Source organism: Pinus tabuliformis, chromosome 2_1 (assembly GCF_031772625.1).
Source record: "Pinus tabuliformis cultivar Carrire ecotype Pingquan chromosome 2_1, CPIR1, whole genome shotgun sequence".
Taxonomy (NCBI): Eukaryota; Viridiplantae; Streptophyta; class Pinopsida; order Pinales; family Pinaceae; genus Pinus; species Pinus tabuliformis.
The window spans coordinates 586,793,503-586,810,359 of record NC_142299.1 but is presented as its reverse complement, the minus strand read 5'-3'; positions in this window follow the sequence as shown (position 1 = coordinate 586,810,359).

Here is a 16,857-nt window from a genome sequence, read left to right as displayed (position 1 = left end):
GGAGTGTGAGATAGGGATCTCATAACATCATATTGGTGCTATTTTTACTTCCATTCAATCATATTTTCTTTTTACCTACCAAAATCATATGCACATGGATTAGTACAACACTTGGCAAGACAACCCATTTTGCAAGAAAATGTTAACTTTTGTGGATTTGATGATTATCTAGGACATCACCCCTATTGTTTCTCCCATAGGGTGGTTGTCATCTTAGGTATTTTCTTCTCAGAGAACCCTTTTCTATCATTCTCACACTCAGGGCGAAAAATCTCCCTAAAATTTCAAATGAAAACCTCCAAAATGATAAGCAGGGAAAAGAAAAATACCATGCGGAAGAAAAATCTAAATCATTCCCTATATACTTCAAAATATTGACCTAAAGTTTTAGGGGGAGTGAGGCTTTCTTGCATTGGTTAATTTCTCAACTAGAAAATGAGTAAATGAGCTCTAATTTGGCCTCGTTTTACTCTATTTAGACATTCGTAACTCTGACATATTTTTATTCACTTGTAATTTTTCCCATTTTCATATCCCATAATCACTTATTCATCATTAGGATCCTATTTTTAATGCTTATTTGAAATTTATCTAATGTCTTATCAAATGGGTTGGTCATAAATTCAGAATATTATTGAAGTATTATTACCACATTAGACCTTAGGGGAATTTTTCTTGAGCTTAAAATTTATGGTTAGGTCATTCCCTTCCCTTTTTGTTTCATTATTGGTTATCATTACCATCTTCATTATGCCTTAGCTTCGATCCTATCAGGTTTCAACATTAACTAGACTATATTTACACATTGTAACATGCACCTCTTTGTAGTATCAGTGTCCATGGTACATACTTTTATTGCTTTGGAATCCATCCTTTTGACCCACGATGATTCTAAAATTGAGCCTCATTTTCTCTTCTTTTCCATTTTTTGGCTACACCCCAAAAGGATTCTACCATCATTTTCCTCACAATATTTCTTCTACACTACCTTTCTTTGTTATACACTATGATATTCCTTAATATTACTTTCATCATTGCAATCATAATACACTTGGTGATATTTATAGCCTTCAATTGGTATTCTTGTCCTTACTAGAGAGACTATTGTGATGAGTGGTTTTTCCTATCAACCTTTCTACATTACTTTTCTTAAGGAAATTTTTTCAACTCAAAACAAGTTTCTACCATTTATACCACTCATTTTTTTACGATGATATTCATTTGTATCATTCTCACACTCATTAACCAATGAAGGGTATCAAACATCATCTTGCATCTTTTTTGGGCTCGTTAAAGCCTCACAAAAAGGATACCCTATATCAAGCATAATCAAACTCGCTAAATCATGAATAAGACATCTTATCAAGTATCCTTTTATCATATTTTTAGGCTCATTAAAACTAAATGAAAAAAAAAAATTATCGCATATACTTGGCTTCTCTTTCTTGTTCGCTAAACTATGAAGGAGATACCAATAAAAATAGGATGGAAATTGATTTTCACATTCTATTAGTGAAAATGGTAGTTTGAGCTACATCACCCTTGAACATGGAAAATGTTTGCATCAGTGTCTTACATTTCGGATTTAGCTTTCCTATTAGGCATACCATACATGTGAGCCTTTTTACTTGTGTGAATAGTTACTCTTCGAGTCACTATGGAGCATATTTCAATTCCCTTTATGTTGTTGCATGGTATCATGTGGTTCTTATTAATCAATGCTCGCTAGTCACCTTTTTGTCATATATTTACATTTTCAGGGGAAGTGTATGCCTCAATTAGTCATCTTTTATCCCTCTTGAATTTTTGTGTATGATATCCCTACGTCAGTTGTACATGGTGGCTTCATCCATTTACATAATCTCTTGGCCTATTATGTGTCGATTTATGGGGAATACATTAAGGCTCTCCTTAGATGGATCATCTCTTGTCGACTTAAGTTAATTATATAAGAGTTTGTATCCTTAATGGCAGGCCTCCTTGCAATCAACAATGGGTTCGCCTTATTGATTCCTAATTGGATGGATCCATGAGTGTTCAACATCAGCACATTTATTTGCACTCTATGGTTTGTGCTAGGAACCTTGGGATCCATTTTCATCATTAGATGATTCACTCATGTATGTTAATGGTATACCACAATGACTAGTAATCAAGCAGTTTCTCCCATGCTCAACATAAACTCATCTACTCACGTGTTGTAGATTCATACCATTGGTGTTTGAGTAGATGAAATTAGTTTGGGGAAATCTCTCTCCTACATGGAACCCTACTCAGGATATGTTGGAGTTTGTAACATCTTATTTCCTTTGAGGAATACTTTGGGTAACTTCTCTTACATGTTTCCATTGTTGTGTTGTGTTTATTCTTTCCACTACTGGCCCATGTAGTTAACCGGGGGGTTAGAAGTGGGGCGGAGCACCCCCCTTCATTGCGTTGATCGTGTAGTAGGGGGGTCACAAGGGGTTTGAGGGGTGTAGGTAACCCCCTTCTATGGGGTCCAGGGTAGCGCCCCGGAAAATTTTGTTTTTTGACCCTATATTAGGTTGGGTGGAGCTAAGTATGGTTTTGTGCATGATTTTCACACATGGTTTTGGACGCGATGGTTTTTGGTCCATTTCTTTGGATGCGATGGTTTTTGGTCCACTTCTTTGGACATTATGGTTTTCGGTCCATGTTATGAAATGCTTCGACATGTATAAATATGTATTGTAACATTGAAAGGAACATAATGAAAAATAAAGCTGCTAGTCCCGATTTTGGGATCGAGGGGAAATCTCTATGTATATGTGTTTTATGTGTTATGCTATCACATTGTTTATTTTCTGTGTTTTAGAATCTGTATGCAGGTAATTTCTGTATGGGGTTAAAACATACATTTCCTATTGATGTATGTTGTGAAAAAAATCCTTGCTATATTTTCAATGGCTATGTTTTTTTCGTATCTTGGATGGATCCACTATGTATGTCTTATGGCTATGTACTAGAATTTCATGTCATGGATCCATATTGTATGGTTGGTGGTCATGTTCAATTATTATTTATGTTAAGCATGGGTATGCCCACCTTAGGGATTGACTTATTATGATTGAGAATTCATTGTGAGCGGGGCTCCAATTCAATTGCTTGGTTTCAATTCCTTTCTCACATCCTGATATGTATTTCCATAATAGATTTTGGCCATCAATTTCTCTTCTAACCTCATACATTAGGGGAATCTATTATAACCTCTTTGGCCACCTTATGCCAACTAAATAAACCTAGTGTGAACCCTTCTAAGTTGTTCTCCTAAATGTGTTTATCTTTTCCCTTATCTATGTTTTTCTAGTAGCCAACTCCCACAAGCCTAGCATCCTATCAAGCATTGCTCCATTCCATCTATGGAACTTGTCACATGGCTATAAAACATACCTTCATCTTCGGAGCAATAGAGTTTAAGAATTCTAGAACATATCCTTCACATGGAGATTACTTTGACTCATCTTATCCTAAGTTGGTTGATAGACAATTATTGGAGAAGCTTCATGAGCCTCATCATTGGGTAACTATATGGACCTTAACTCACCTCCTATCTTAGTTAAATCAAATCTTATCATTATTTATTATGTGTTTTGATTATATTTTATTTAATGAGATGAGTCAAAGTGAGATATTATGCCTAGTGGACTAATGTGCATTCAATGCATGTTTGTGAGAGAAAATCAGGGAATTTTGGCAAGATTAAGGGCTAAAAATCGAATGGTGCAAGGAAAAGAGATTGTAGGAGGTAAATCCTCCTCATTTACTCCTCCCTAATTCGAATATTCCTCCATCAATCACACTAGCTCGGAGTACATGCAACCAAGTCATGAAGATCAAAAGGCAACCGAGCAAGTGACAATCAAAGAGATAGTTTATCTTGAGTTTGGGAGCCGAGCCTCCCTAGATTTAAGGAATTCATTGGAGACTTAAGTTGTATAAATAAAGAGGCCTAGAGGCTCATTAGGATTCAAATTTTTCTGTAAAAACACTAGTTATTTTTTAGCTCCAGACTTGTGGAAGAAATTGCTATGTAATTTTCTGTTTTGATAATGAGAATGAGCTTTTTCTTGATCTAGTACTAAGTTAACTCAGAGGGTTGAAGCTCTTGGGTTAAGGCCCAACCCTCACAGAAACCTCTCCTCTTTTTGTGTCTGTATGATTACATTGATTTCATAGATTCATGGTTAAATTGTCCTTAGAGGTATTTCATTGCAAGTAATGTAGATTTGATTAGTTTGCTTATTAGTTTTCTTCCATTTGTGTTCAACTTTAGAAGTAGTCTAGAAGAGATAAGGGACAATAAAAAAGTTGTCAATAGGTGTTCTGGCCTAACTTATTCCTTCAAGGACCATGATTTGAGGAAAGGAACCCTATGCAACCCCAAAAGATAGAATTCTACTTTCTCATAGAATTTAGAGTTTTATGTACTTAAACCATCATTTGATCAATTTGAAAGAGTAGCACCTAGTCATCATTTCTTCCATATTTAGCCTTAAAGTAGATCTCATCAATGATTCCATCTTATGTTGCAAGTTTTCCTCATGCATGAAGTAGACAACTAGCTCATTAAACTATGTTTTCTTAGCTTATTGAAATTCTCCTTATTTACATGATTTTTGGGAAAATATCAACGTTTGATGCAGTGTAGGTGTTTTAGAAGTAAAGAGACATCTCATAGCTAGAAACCTCTTTCAAACTTCATCCTCCATGATCATTCCATGCTTTCACCAAGACCCTCACCAATTTCATCATTTTATGAGGAAATGTCTCTAAGCATGTTGAGCAAATCCAACCATCTCCTGACCTCGGTTTTGAGTTCTAAATGATCCTAGGCATTTTCTCACCTCATTCCATCCACCGACCACCTTCACTAAGCCTTCCATCACCTTCACCACTCATCATTTTTCTCTTGGCTGTATCTTGTAGAAATACAGGGAATCCTGTAGGTTTTTAGGACATCCTGTAGGTTTTCCTATAGTGGCCTTTTTTGAGTCCGAATTGATGGAAAAGCCTCTAGGAAGCTAGACAAGGTCACCTAAGGGTATCCAAAACCTTCAAACCATCCACCAACATTCCTAAGCTGCCCACCACATCGCCAAAAGAGATTAGCTTTCAAACTCTTCCATAAAAAAAGATAAAAAGAAAAACATATTTATTCTAGTCATTTACATGCACAATAGTAATATTTGATGTTTTGAACTTACATGCTTAGGATAGTAGAATTTAATACATGTTAACATAGAATTCTTGTTGAAGCGTAGTCTCTTAGCAGTTAGTTAGGAAGTGGTGTGTTTTAGCATTGGATTTCAGTAATTTTCCTCAGTGCATTAGACAAGTTTTCTCCTAGAGTATATTTCTCTTTCCCTCATCAGTAATAAAGCTTCTTCTGAATCCATAGAATTCTGGCTTGAAAAACCATAGTGGTCCCTCGCTAGCTAAACAATGGCAAAGGGGCAGAACCATCACTTTCACTTGTGTATAAAATACTGTCACCTCCAAGTTTGTACAAACCCCCGGTTGATAAAGTAAAGCTGGTAGCCCCAGGAGTTGCAGCATTCTTGTTGCAATACTGGTTCTCATGACTTTTTTGCACTGTTGTCGGGGAGGTGTCTGAGTAATATGTGATTAATTCTTTCTTTCTTCGATTTCTTGTTTCTGATATTTTGCTATTAGTTTCATTTCTGCAAGAGTAAATTAGTTGATTTCTTTTCCATTCTGCATTATTTTCTTTCCTTTCCATTCTTCAAGTAAGATTACATTCAGATAGTTAGTTTTCATTCAGTCAATTAATTTCATTCAGTCTGCAATTTCAATTCTGCAATCACTTTCAAAGTTTGAAAAAAAACTCAAAAAAAAAAAGAAGAAAAAAAAATTCATGCCTCGTATGAATAGGGATAACTTAGGGAAATTTTTTGCAAATACCCCCACAGCATCAAATAGCCAACCTTCCCTCCTCTTCGGTGGCTGTGAATTGAAGGAACCCTTAGGTAAGTAACCTAAAATATTTGAACCTACAGGGGGAGAAGAAGAAGAAGAACCCATTCCTACTGATCTAATGGTTGAAAATAGGAATGACAAAGGAAATAGAGAAAGAGTTGAGGGTGTCTTCCCCATCATGGAAACCAATGGGGATACTAAGATGAAGAATATAAGATCCTTTGCCTTTCCTCATTTCCATGGCCTAACCACAAAAGATCCAAACACTTTCTTATTTGAATTTTCTTTCATATGCCAAACTTATGACGACACCAATGATGAGCAGAAGTTGAAACTATTCCCATCCACTCTCAAGGATGCATCTCTGCACTGGTTCATGGGTTTACCTGGGGATGACATCACCACTTGGGCTCAGATGTAGCAAGCCTTCAACAACAAGTATCGAGACTACTGTAGGTCTAAAGACACTAAAGAGGAAATTTTTAGGATGACCTTAGGGCATGATGTATCCCTGGAGGATTATGAAGAAATATTCCAGCTCAGCTACAAAAGGGTCAGGTGCACACTTGACCTTGATTCACTAAAGCTAGTCCTACTTAGAGGAGTCAAGGAAGATATTTTGGATACCCTAAACTTATTAGTAGGAGGGGACATCTACTAGTTTCCCTATGAGGATATCAAGACTGTCTTTAGAAACCATTCTAGGGTAGCTAGGAAAAAGTGTAAGGGTAGTCAACTTATTGTTATTCAATCCTCTTCCAATCTATCCATCAAGGGTGAAATTAGAAACATGCTCGAGGATTTGAAGAGTGAGATGCTACAAACCCTTGCCCTCCAGATGGACACTATGAACATAAAGAGAAAACAAGAGGAAGCAGAGAGAACCTTAGCCATTTTATGCCCTAGATGCCCCAAGAGGCACCCTAGGAATGAATGTCCATTGAAATGTGCTCAGTCTATGAAGAAAACCACTACACAGACAAGTTCCTTTCTATACCTGGACTAAAAGTTGTATATCAAGGAGCTGAAGGGGTAACTGAAAAACTCTGCTACATAAACCAAAGTAGATCCCATGGGCCTAGGCCATACGAGCACGACATCCAAGGGTCATCCCATGCATATTACAACCCAAACTAGATGACATACATTCCCTCTTGTGGACCCCCTCCCCATCCTTCCCGGTCTACACCTCCTCCTTGGTCCTTTTCACCTTAGTATCATTCCCAGCCAACCAGCCAGCCATTTCAACCATATTCTCTGCCACAACCTCAATGGAATGCACCGCCCTAGGGGTGGAGGCCCCCATACAACAATGCCCCAACTTTATTACCTTCACCACTTGCTCAACCACATATTTTACACTCTGCTCCACCTAAAAAACCCCAGATCCCTGCCCAACCAAAACTGAACCTGAACAATAGACAGGCACAACCAGTATACAGTGCAGAGATATTGTATCCAACTTATGTTGTGGAAATTCAGGAAATCAACCTGAGATCTGGGAGAGTACTCCCAGAAAAACAACCTCTACCTCCACCTAGGGAGGTTGAGGGAGAAAGAAAGGAAAGAATGCCTAAAGTAAATCCACCATCCTTTCTTGAGAGACTAGACTTTTGGGAGAATTGAAAATTCTATGTGTCAAAATTGCACTTCTCCAAGCTATAAAAGATGTCTATTTACAACAAGTTGATCAAGGATAAGTGCTTCAAGCATCCAGGGAGCACGAAGAAGAGATGCCCCTACCATTAATGTCATTGGGTAATTGTCCAACTTAATGCTAGGGCAGGTAATCTGTCCAAATTGTTTGGACCATGGAAGCCCTGTAGTAGATGTGCACATCAGTGGGACCATTGTCCCACACAATTTGATTGATCTTGGGGCTGCCATTAATGTTATGAGCAAGGACACCGTACTCAAGCTCAACCTCGAGGATTCATTGAGAAAGACCACAACAAATCGCTCCACAGTGACCCATGAGAGCATTGTGGAGGATGTGATGGTCTCCATTGACTCTTGGGAATACCCTACGGATTTCCTAGTTTTCCAGCCTAAGGCCAAGCTTACTGGTTACCCTCACATCCTTGGGATCCCCTGGCTAGCCACTGTCAATGCCTACATTAGTTTCAGGGCTAGAAATATTACTATCAAGAATGGGCATATGTCCAAGCAGTTAGTCCTATATCCTCCTGCTCATCCATCTCTAGAACATGACTTACCTTTATGGCTGGAAGAGGAGGAAGAATATGAAGTTTATTTCACCCAACTGTAAAGCTTAGAAACAACCATGGGAGGGGGACAACCAAATGAAGATAATTTGATTGAACACATACTCCAATGTCCAACTCCCAGTACATTGTCCTTAGAAGAAGTAGTAAAGGAAACCCATAAAAACCATCAGATTGATCTATTCTTAACCGATTCCAACCCTATCTATGTCAAAACCATATAATTCTCCTTGAGAGAACTTTGAAAATCAACCCATCTCTTTCCATTCACCAAGAAGAAAAGTTGTGAAACATGCTAAAGGAACACCTAGATGCCCTTGCTTGGAGTTACGAAGAAATGAAGGGAGTTCACCCCTCGATGTGTACTCACCACATTTATATCAAAGAAGGTTTCAAACTAGTTCGGTAACCCCAAAGGAGGATGAATCCATCTCTCAAAGATATAGTCAAAGAAGAACTACAAAAGCTTCTAGATGCAGGATTCATTTACCTTATCTCTAACAATAAGTGGGTCTCTCCTTTGGCATTGGTTCCAAAGAAAAATGGTAAGTGGAGGATTTGTGTCGATTATAGAGAGTTAAACAAAGCCGCAAAGAAGGACCATTTCCCTCTACCTTTCATCGACCAAGTGCTTCATTTGTATCATCCAAGAATTGTTCATTTATGTAATGTAAAGGAGGTTGCCCCCTCGAAGAGGCTGAATTCTAAGGCGTTGATCTATCTTTTCTATCTTTTCTTGAGCTGGTTTCATAACAGCTAGATGGCCTAGTAGGGACATTTTTTTTCTCATTCCTAGATGGATTCAACCGGTGCAATCAAATCCAGATCAGCCTGGAAGACCAAGATAAAACCACCTTCACTTGTCCTTGGGGTACTTTCACCTATAGGGTCCTTCCTTTTCGCCTATGCAATGCTCCTGCCACTTTCCAGAGAGAAGTCCTAAGTATCTTTGCGAATTTATTCCATGATGCAGTAGAGATTTATATGGATGATATTACACCTTATGGAAGTGATTTCCAGGAGGCTCTGTCGAGCTTAGGTAAAGTGCTGAAAAATGTATTGAGATGAACCTGTCTCTTAGTCCCGAAAAATGTGAGTTCTTGATGATTGCAGGGACTGTGCTAGGTCATTCAATATCCCAGCAAGGAATGCAGGTGGACCCAAGAAAAATAGCTATCATCCAAAGGATCCCACCTCTACAAAAGCATAGAGATGTCAGAATTTCGTAGCGTTAGTTGGATAGTATCAAAGGTTTATAAAAGACTTCAGCAAGTTAGCTTCACCTTTATTTGGGTTGTTGGCCAACGACTATGTGTTTGTATGGTCAAAAAGTTGTTAGGAGGCCCTGGACACCCTAAAGGATAAGTTAACCATTGCACCGATTCTTCGAGTCCAAAATTGGGCCATTCCTTTTCATATACATGATGATGCCTCACACAAAGCCATAGGAGCATCTCTAGGCAAGATAGATGAAAAATTGCTTGATGCCATTTACTTTATGAGTAAATAAAGGCTGAACTGAATTACACAGTGACCGAAAAGGAACTCCTAGTTGTTGTGCATTCATTGAAAAAACTCAGGCATTACATTACAGGTTATCAAACATTTTTACATACTAACCATGCTGCAATCAAATATCTAATGAATAAACTTGATGCGAATGCTTGGATTATTAGATGGTTACTTTTATTATAGTAGTTTGATTTAACGATTTTTTATAAGCCTAGCAAGGAAAATGTTGTTGCAGATTTTTTATCCAGATTAGCTTTTCCTGTAGGTGAGGAATGAATGGTTGATGATCAGTTACCAGATGAACACGTATTCACCATTTTAGTTCTCTCTCCATGCTTTGCTGACATAGAAATCTATTTCGTATCTGCATAGTTCCCACCGAATTTGTCCTCGAAAGAGAAAAGCAAGATTATGAGGAAGACCACCCCATTCATTTGGATTGGGGGAAACCTCTTCAAACTAGGCCCGGATCAAATTCTGAGAAGATGTGTCAGGGAGGACGAAGTCTTTGACATCCTTCTAACCTATCATGCTGAGCCTTATGGAGGTCACTTTGTAGTAAAGAGGACAACATTCAAGGTGTTACAAGTTGGTTATTATTGGTCCACTCTTCATCAGGATGTGAAAAGATATACTAGTCAGTGTGATCGGTCCCAAAGGATGGGAAAGCCCTCTCCAAGGGATGAAATGCCTCTGCAACCTCAAGTGACTTTCGAGCCATTTGACAAGTGGGGCATGAATTACATTTGGCCTATTGTCCCTCCTTCCAAGCAAAAGTAGTACATCATTGTGTGCATTGAATATCTAACTAAGTAGGTTGAAACCAAGGCAATCAAGGTAGTAATAGAGGAGAAGGTGGCTAAGTTCTTAAGGGAAAATGTCTTTCACAAGTTTGGGTACCCTAGAGAATTGGCCACTGATCAAGGCAACCATTTTACATCCAACATGATTGATTACTTGTTAAGCCAGCACAAGATCAAGCATAGGACCTTCACTCCCTATCGCCCACAAGTTAATGAGGAAGCGGAGGTGACAAATAAAGCACTAAAGGGCATCGTAACCAAAGTGGTTAGCAGCAACAAAAAAGATTGGGTAGATAGACTAGTTGACGCCACCTGGGCCTACAATGCCACCTGGAATACCACCACTAGATTCACACTCTATGAATTTGTCTATGGTAAAAAGGCCCTGATGTCCATTGAATTTGAGTATAATACGTTGAGGATGGAAACCCAACTAGATCTAAATCTCAGTAGTGTGCAAAAAGAGAGATTGCTCCATTTGAATGTGTTGGAATTATGATACAGGTATGACACAAGTGTTGTCCTTGATGGAAACTCTCTCAGATGAAAGATCACAGTATAGCAAGTAAACAACAAGAATGGAGAAAGAAAGGTATATGCAGGTTCACCATTGACCAAGCCGTGTATACACGTAGGTTCTCTTTACACAAAGGTGCGTATAATGTACACATGCACTTTCACAGAAGGAAAGGTACGTACTTATTGGAAAACTAAGTTTTGGTCCGTGGTATTGACCCCAGGTATTGGGTCCAAGGTATTGGTCCTACATGGTTTTGGACCATCGTATTGAGAGAGGCCTAAACCTATATAAGGAGAAGAAGATCATTAGGCCAAAGGGAAAGTGTGCAAGTGATGAATATCTGATGAAGTGTGAGATCTAGTATGCTAGTTATGGGTTTGTGATGCTTTGCTTGATCTGAACCAAGGATGCACCTATGCGGTTGATGATGGATGATGGATCAGGATCATAAGGCTTGGAATGTATTATAATTATGTGGTTTGATCATGGATAGACTAGATCTAAATTATTGATGCATGTTTTATTGTATAAATGTTATGATCTGCGTATGATTGATGTCTGGAATAGTTGCAAAGTTATGAGTAAATATTTGCAGATCTGTACGAGGGTTCACTTTGGTAAAAGTGTGTATACACGCTAGTTCGGCTCATCGGAGTAGCGTATATGGTATGAAGTATGATATTTGAAGTTGCAGTTGGATCTGGTTGTTACAGAATTATGTGGTCTGCTCTGTGTTCTCGTGATTGTGTGTTGTTGACAAGGTTTCAGTGTTTCAGTGTTGGGTGGTTCAGAGATTGATGATGCAAGCGTAGTTGATGGGTGTATTGTAGTGGTGATTAATTTTGTGCTTCAATGTTGTTAATGGGTTTAGTATGAAAATTAGATGAAACATGGCCTTCAAGTTATGGTGATGTGCTTCAGGAGTATCCAGTAAGAAAATTTATGAAACGTGGTCCCTGGAGGAAGAGAGAAGGTCGTAGCCCTGTAGGCTGGCGCTTATGTACTGGTAAACATATCGGACAGTAGAAGATCCAGGGGGTTGGAGCTCCCTTCCAGAAGCAGCTAGAAAATGAGTGAAGGTTGGAGCCTTCAGTAGGCCTGCGCCTATGTACTAGTAAACATATTGGCTAGTACAAGAGCCAGGGGGTTGTAGCTGCCTTCCAGTAGAAACTGGATAACGAGAGAAGGTTGTAGCCTTCTACGGGTGGGTGCCTAGATACTGGTATGAGTCTGCACTAGTACAAGATTGTAAACATGTTTTTCTTATCTTAAAGAAAACAACAGTAGGTGGTTTTTGTTCCGCATTGGGTTTCCACCTTATATCATGGTGTTCATGTGTGTTTCTTATGTTTGATGATCTATTCTATTTTACTACAGCTATTTAGTGTTTATATGGTTAATGAAGTTCTGATGCACTGATTAAAGATCAACATATAATGGATTAACTAAATCATAAGTTTACTGGATATATGCTAGTTACATTAAACACAGTTGCATGTACACGCGGGTTCCCTTCACTGAAGTAGCTTTTATGAATCTGATTATGGAAATGAAAAAGTTAGTGATTTGCTAATACTGATTCACCCCCCTCCCCTCTCAGTATTATTTCCAACAGAATGGGTTAGATGAGTTCATAATGCACACCATCCGACATAGAGAGGTAACTCAAATTCAGAGGAAGATATGGCATGACAAGAACATCAAGGACAAGCAATTTCAATAATGTGATCAAGATTTGTTATATGATTCCACATATAAAGACTTTAAAGGAAAGTGAAGGACTAGATGGTTGGGGCCTTATGTCATAGAGATATGTCATGATGATGGTTCAGTGCAAATTGGAACCATAGATACAGAGGCCGTTCCTTTACTGGTTAATCGACAAAGATTGAAAGTTTACAAAAGGCCATTGTCAAAGCAAGAGTTCATTGATGGTATCAACAAAATAGTGATGGTGGTGGGGCAAGTCTCGGCTCCTACCTCATCAAGTCACTGAGAAAGAGAAAACAAAAAAAAGAAAGAAAAAGGAGACTCAAGTGAAAACCTCCATGAGGCGCTTGAGTCCCATTGTTGGGTTGAAAAATTATTGAAGCAACCCAATGGTGTCAGAACAAAAAAGGAGAGAAATAAAAAGATCTTTGGGTGAAAACCTCTATTGAGGCACCCAGGGAAAGCAGCTAGAATGAAACCCTCTTGGAGGTGGACTAGTTGTTTTTCAAAATAATATAAATTGAAAAAAAAAAAAGAATAGAAAAGAAAAATTATGAAAATATTGTTTGTAGGTCAGCAGGAGGATGATCAGAACAGTAATGGAGAATCAAAAGGGACCTACTTAGCTCATATTTTTATTTCTCCATTCATTATCCTTCATCATTCCACCATTCCTTTCATTTTTTTCACTCATTTGCCTCAGTTCGCAAGGGTTCTGTGTTTTCTATAGGATTCCCTGAAAACCTACAGGATGATCCTGTAGGAATTACATTGGATTGGGAATCCTAAAGGAAGTGACCTTAGAGAAATGAAATGGCCTGCCCATGTCAAAGAAATAAATCCCTACATCACCATCTCATTACCATACCTCTCTCCACCATGACCGCCCCCTGCATTCATAAAAAAATCAGTTTCCAAAAAATTACAGTTTTTAAAACAAAAACATAGAGAAAAAAAACATGAAGATAGAGAGCAAGCGGACAACACCTGAACGTTATTTTTCATCATTCACAAACCCCTAGACCTCCTCTCTACCAACACTAATCATCCTCACATCCTAGCAGTAGAATATGATTAAAATTTTTGAGGGAGAAGCAACTGCAGGACATCCTGTAGGAAATCCTATAGCGGCCTATACCACAAAACATAAATCATAGGTTGTAGCAAGTTTCAAGCATAGAGATACAAAGCTAGGAGAAGCTCCTCCAGAGCCTAGCAGCTACAACATCATCGTCATCATCAACACCAGGTACCTGCACATCAAGGAAAATCATCAAACGATAATATAAAAAAAAAAAAAAAGAAGAGGAGAAATCACAAGCAACCAAAACACAAGAAAATCCTCATTTCTTCAACAAACTGTAGAAAGGTATTGTTACTACAAGTAAGTATCTCGCTTCCACTCTCTCATTTACATAATGTGATAAATTTATGTAAATATTGTGAACGAGTTGGTTTATAAGCGAAAGGCGACCAGTTAACTTGGCCACCTTCGTTCAGTCAGCGAGGACAAAATAGTTAATCCTCACACACGTGGTAGAAGAAAAGGAGGAAGAGGTCAAAAGCAGTTAAGCTACGGATGCCTGCAGTGGGAGTTGATTACGAGGTGAGGAGAATGATGATGTGGTAGTGGGACCAAGGTCCAAAAATAGATATTCGTACCTCGACTACCAGCACACCACCTCACTCAAATAAACCATAAATGGAACTAAATGTTGATCCCCATGCATAGTCGCATTCACATTCTTGAGGCTCATACTAGAAAAGTACTCTTGACCCTTAAGAAGTCTACAGGGGAGGTAAATTTCATTTTTTTCCTGCGCAGGACCACCTACAGGATCCTATAGGATCCCATAGGAATCCTATAGGATACAGTCAGGTAGTCTACATGATTGGCAGTGAGAAATTTCAGAGGGAGAAAAACAGGGGTTGGCTACTTCAAGCATTGTAAGGAGGTAGGATCTACGTTTCCTCCTATTTTTCAAAGTGAAAGGAACAAAAAAAATCCTCTAATTTGTTGAAATTAAGTGTAGTTCCAAATCAAGACCCTAGCACAGAGAGGCACTATGCCATTCTAGGATTATAGATAGTTCATTGATCTTTGTGATCAAAGCACATTCAAGGATAGGGCTAAGATGTCTAAGTTCTACTTGCATAACATGGCCTTGACAGATCTGAATGTATGGGACCCTAATGCAAAACTAGGGGATTTACAATTGATGTCTTTGGCATCATGGATGAACCATGAGGAAGCAAGGGCTGCAAAGATGAAGAAGATATTGGAAAGGGAAAAAACATAGCCTCTCATGATAAGAGCTGAGTAGTCCAATCCAATGGTTTCCATCAGCACACATAATTTAATTGCAAATTATCCTCAGGTGTCTTGCTTCCTAAGAGCAAGCAGTTACACATTTTGAGGATATGTTCAGGCTATTAGGGGATGACACCATGCAATCTTGCCAAAGGAGATGGAATAATTTTCCATACAGTTTTAAAATCAAAGAGTACTATTCTCCTCGCAGAATGAGAGAAGCACTAAACAGGACACCCATGTACAAGAAAACCATCGAAAGGCTCAAAGTCAATTGGATTGGCTTGAGACTCAGTCCACCACATCTCTTGGGGATGTTAGAAGGAAGGAAGGAAGAGGAAGAAAGAAAGAAGTGGGAGGAGATAGAAAGGAAGGCAGGATTCTATGCTCAAGAAGAGGAGACCACAATAGAAGCATGAGATGTCAAGAAGGCCACTAGGGCTATGAAAAGATATGGATATTGATTGAGTTGCTCAGAGGATGAGCAACACTTTAAGTAGGGGGTGATGATGAGCCTTATCATTGGGTGACTATATGGACCTTAATTCACCTCCTAGCTTAGTCAAATCAACTCTTCTCACAATTTATTACATGTTTTGATTATATTTTGTTTAATGAGATGAGTCAAAGTGAGATATTATGCCTAGTGGACTAATGTGCTTTGAGTGCAGGTTTGTGAGATAAAATGAGGGAACTTTTGCAAGATTAATGGTTGAAACTCAAATGGGACAAGGAAGAGAGATTGTAGGTGGTAAATCCTCCTCATTTACTCCTCCCTCATTCGAATATTCCTTCATCAATCACACTAGCTCTGAGTACAAGAAGCCAAGTCATGAAGATCAAAAGGCAACCAAGCAAGTGACAATCAAAGAGTTATTTTATCTCAAGTTTGGGAGCCGAGCCTCTCGATATTTAAGGAAGTCGTTGGGGACATTAGTTATATAAATAAAGAGGCCCAAATCCTCATTAGGATTCAAGTTTTTGTTGTAAAAACAATAGTTATTTTTGAGCTCAAGACTTGTGGAAGATATTGTTATGTAATTTTTTGTTTTGATAATGAGAATGAGATTTTTCTTGATCTAGTACTGAGTTAACTCAGAGGGATAAATCTCTTGGGTTAGGGCCCGACCCTAGCAGAAAAGGATCCTCTTCTTGTATCTGCATGCTTAGATCGATTTCATAGATTCATGGTTAAATTTTCCTTAGAGGTATTTCATTGCAAGTAGTGTAGATTTGAATAGTTTGCTTCCATTTGTGGTTTACTTCAGCAATAGTTTAGAAGAGATAAAGGACTATCAAAAAGATGTCAATAGGTGTTTCGGTCTCACTTCTTCCTTCAGGAATCATAATTTCAGGAATGGACTCCTATGCAGCCCCAAAAATATAGAATTCTACTTTCTCATAGAATTTAGAGTTTTCTCTACTTAAGCCAACATTTGATCAATTTGTAAGAGTAGGTCCTAGTCATCATTTCTTCCATCTTTAGCCTTACATTAAATTTCATCAATGATTCGATCTTATGTTGCAATTTTTCCTCATGCATGAAGTAGACAGCTATCTCATTAAACTATGTTTTCTTAGCTTATTGAAATTCTCCTTGTTTACATGATTTTTCGGCAAATATCAATGTTTGATGCAGTGCAGATGTTTCAGAAGTAAAGAGAGATCTCATAGACAATAACCTCTTTCAAACTTCATCCATCCATGATCATTCCTTGTTTTCACCAAGACCCTCACCAATTTCATCATTTTACAAGGAAACTTCTCCAAGCATGTTGAGCAAATCCAACCATCTCCCAACCTTGATTTTGAGTTATG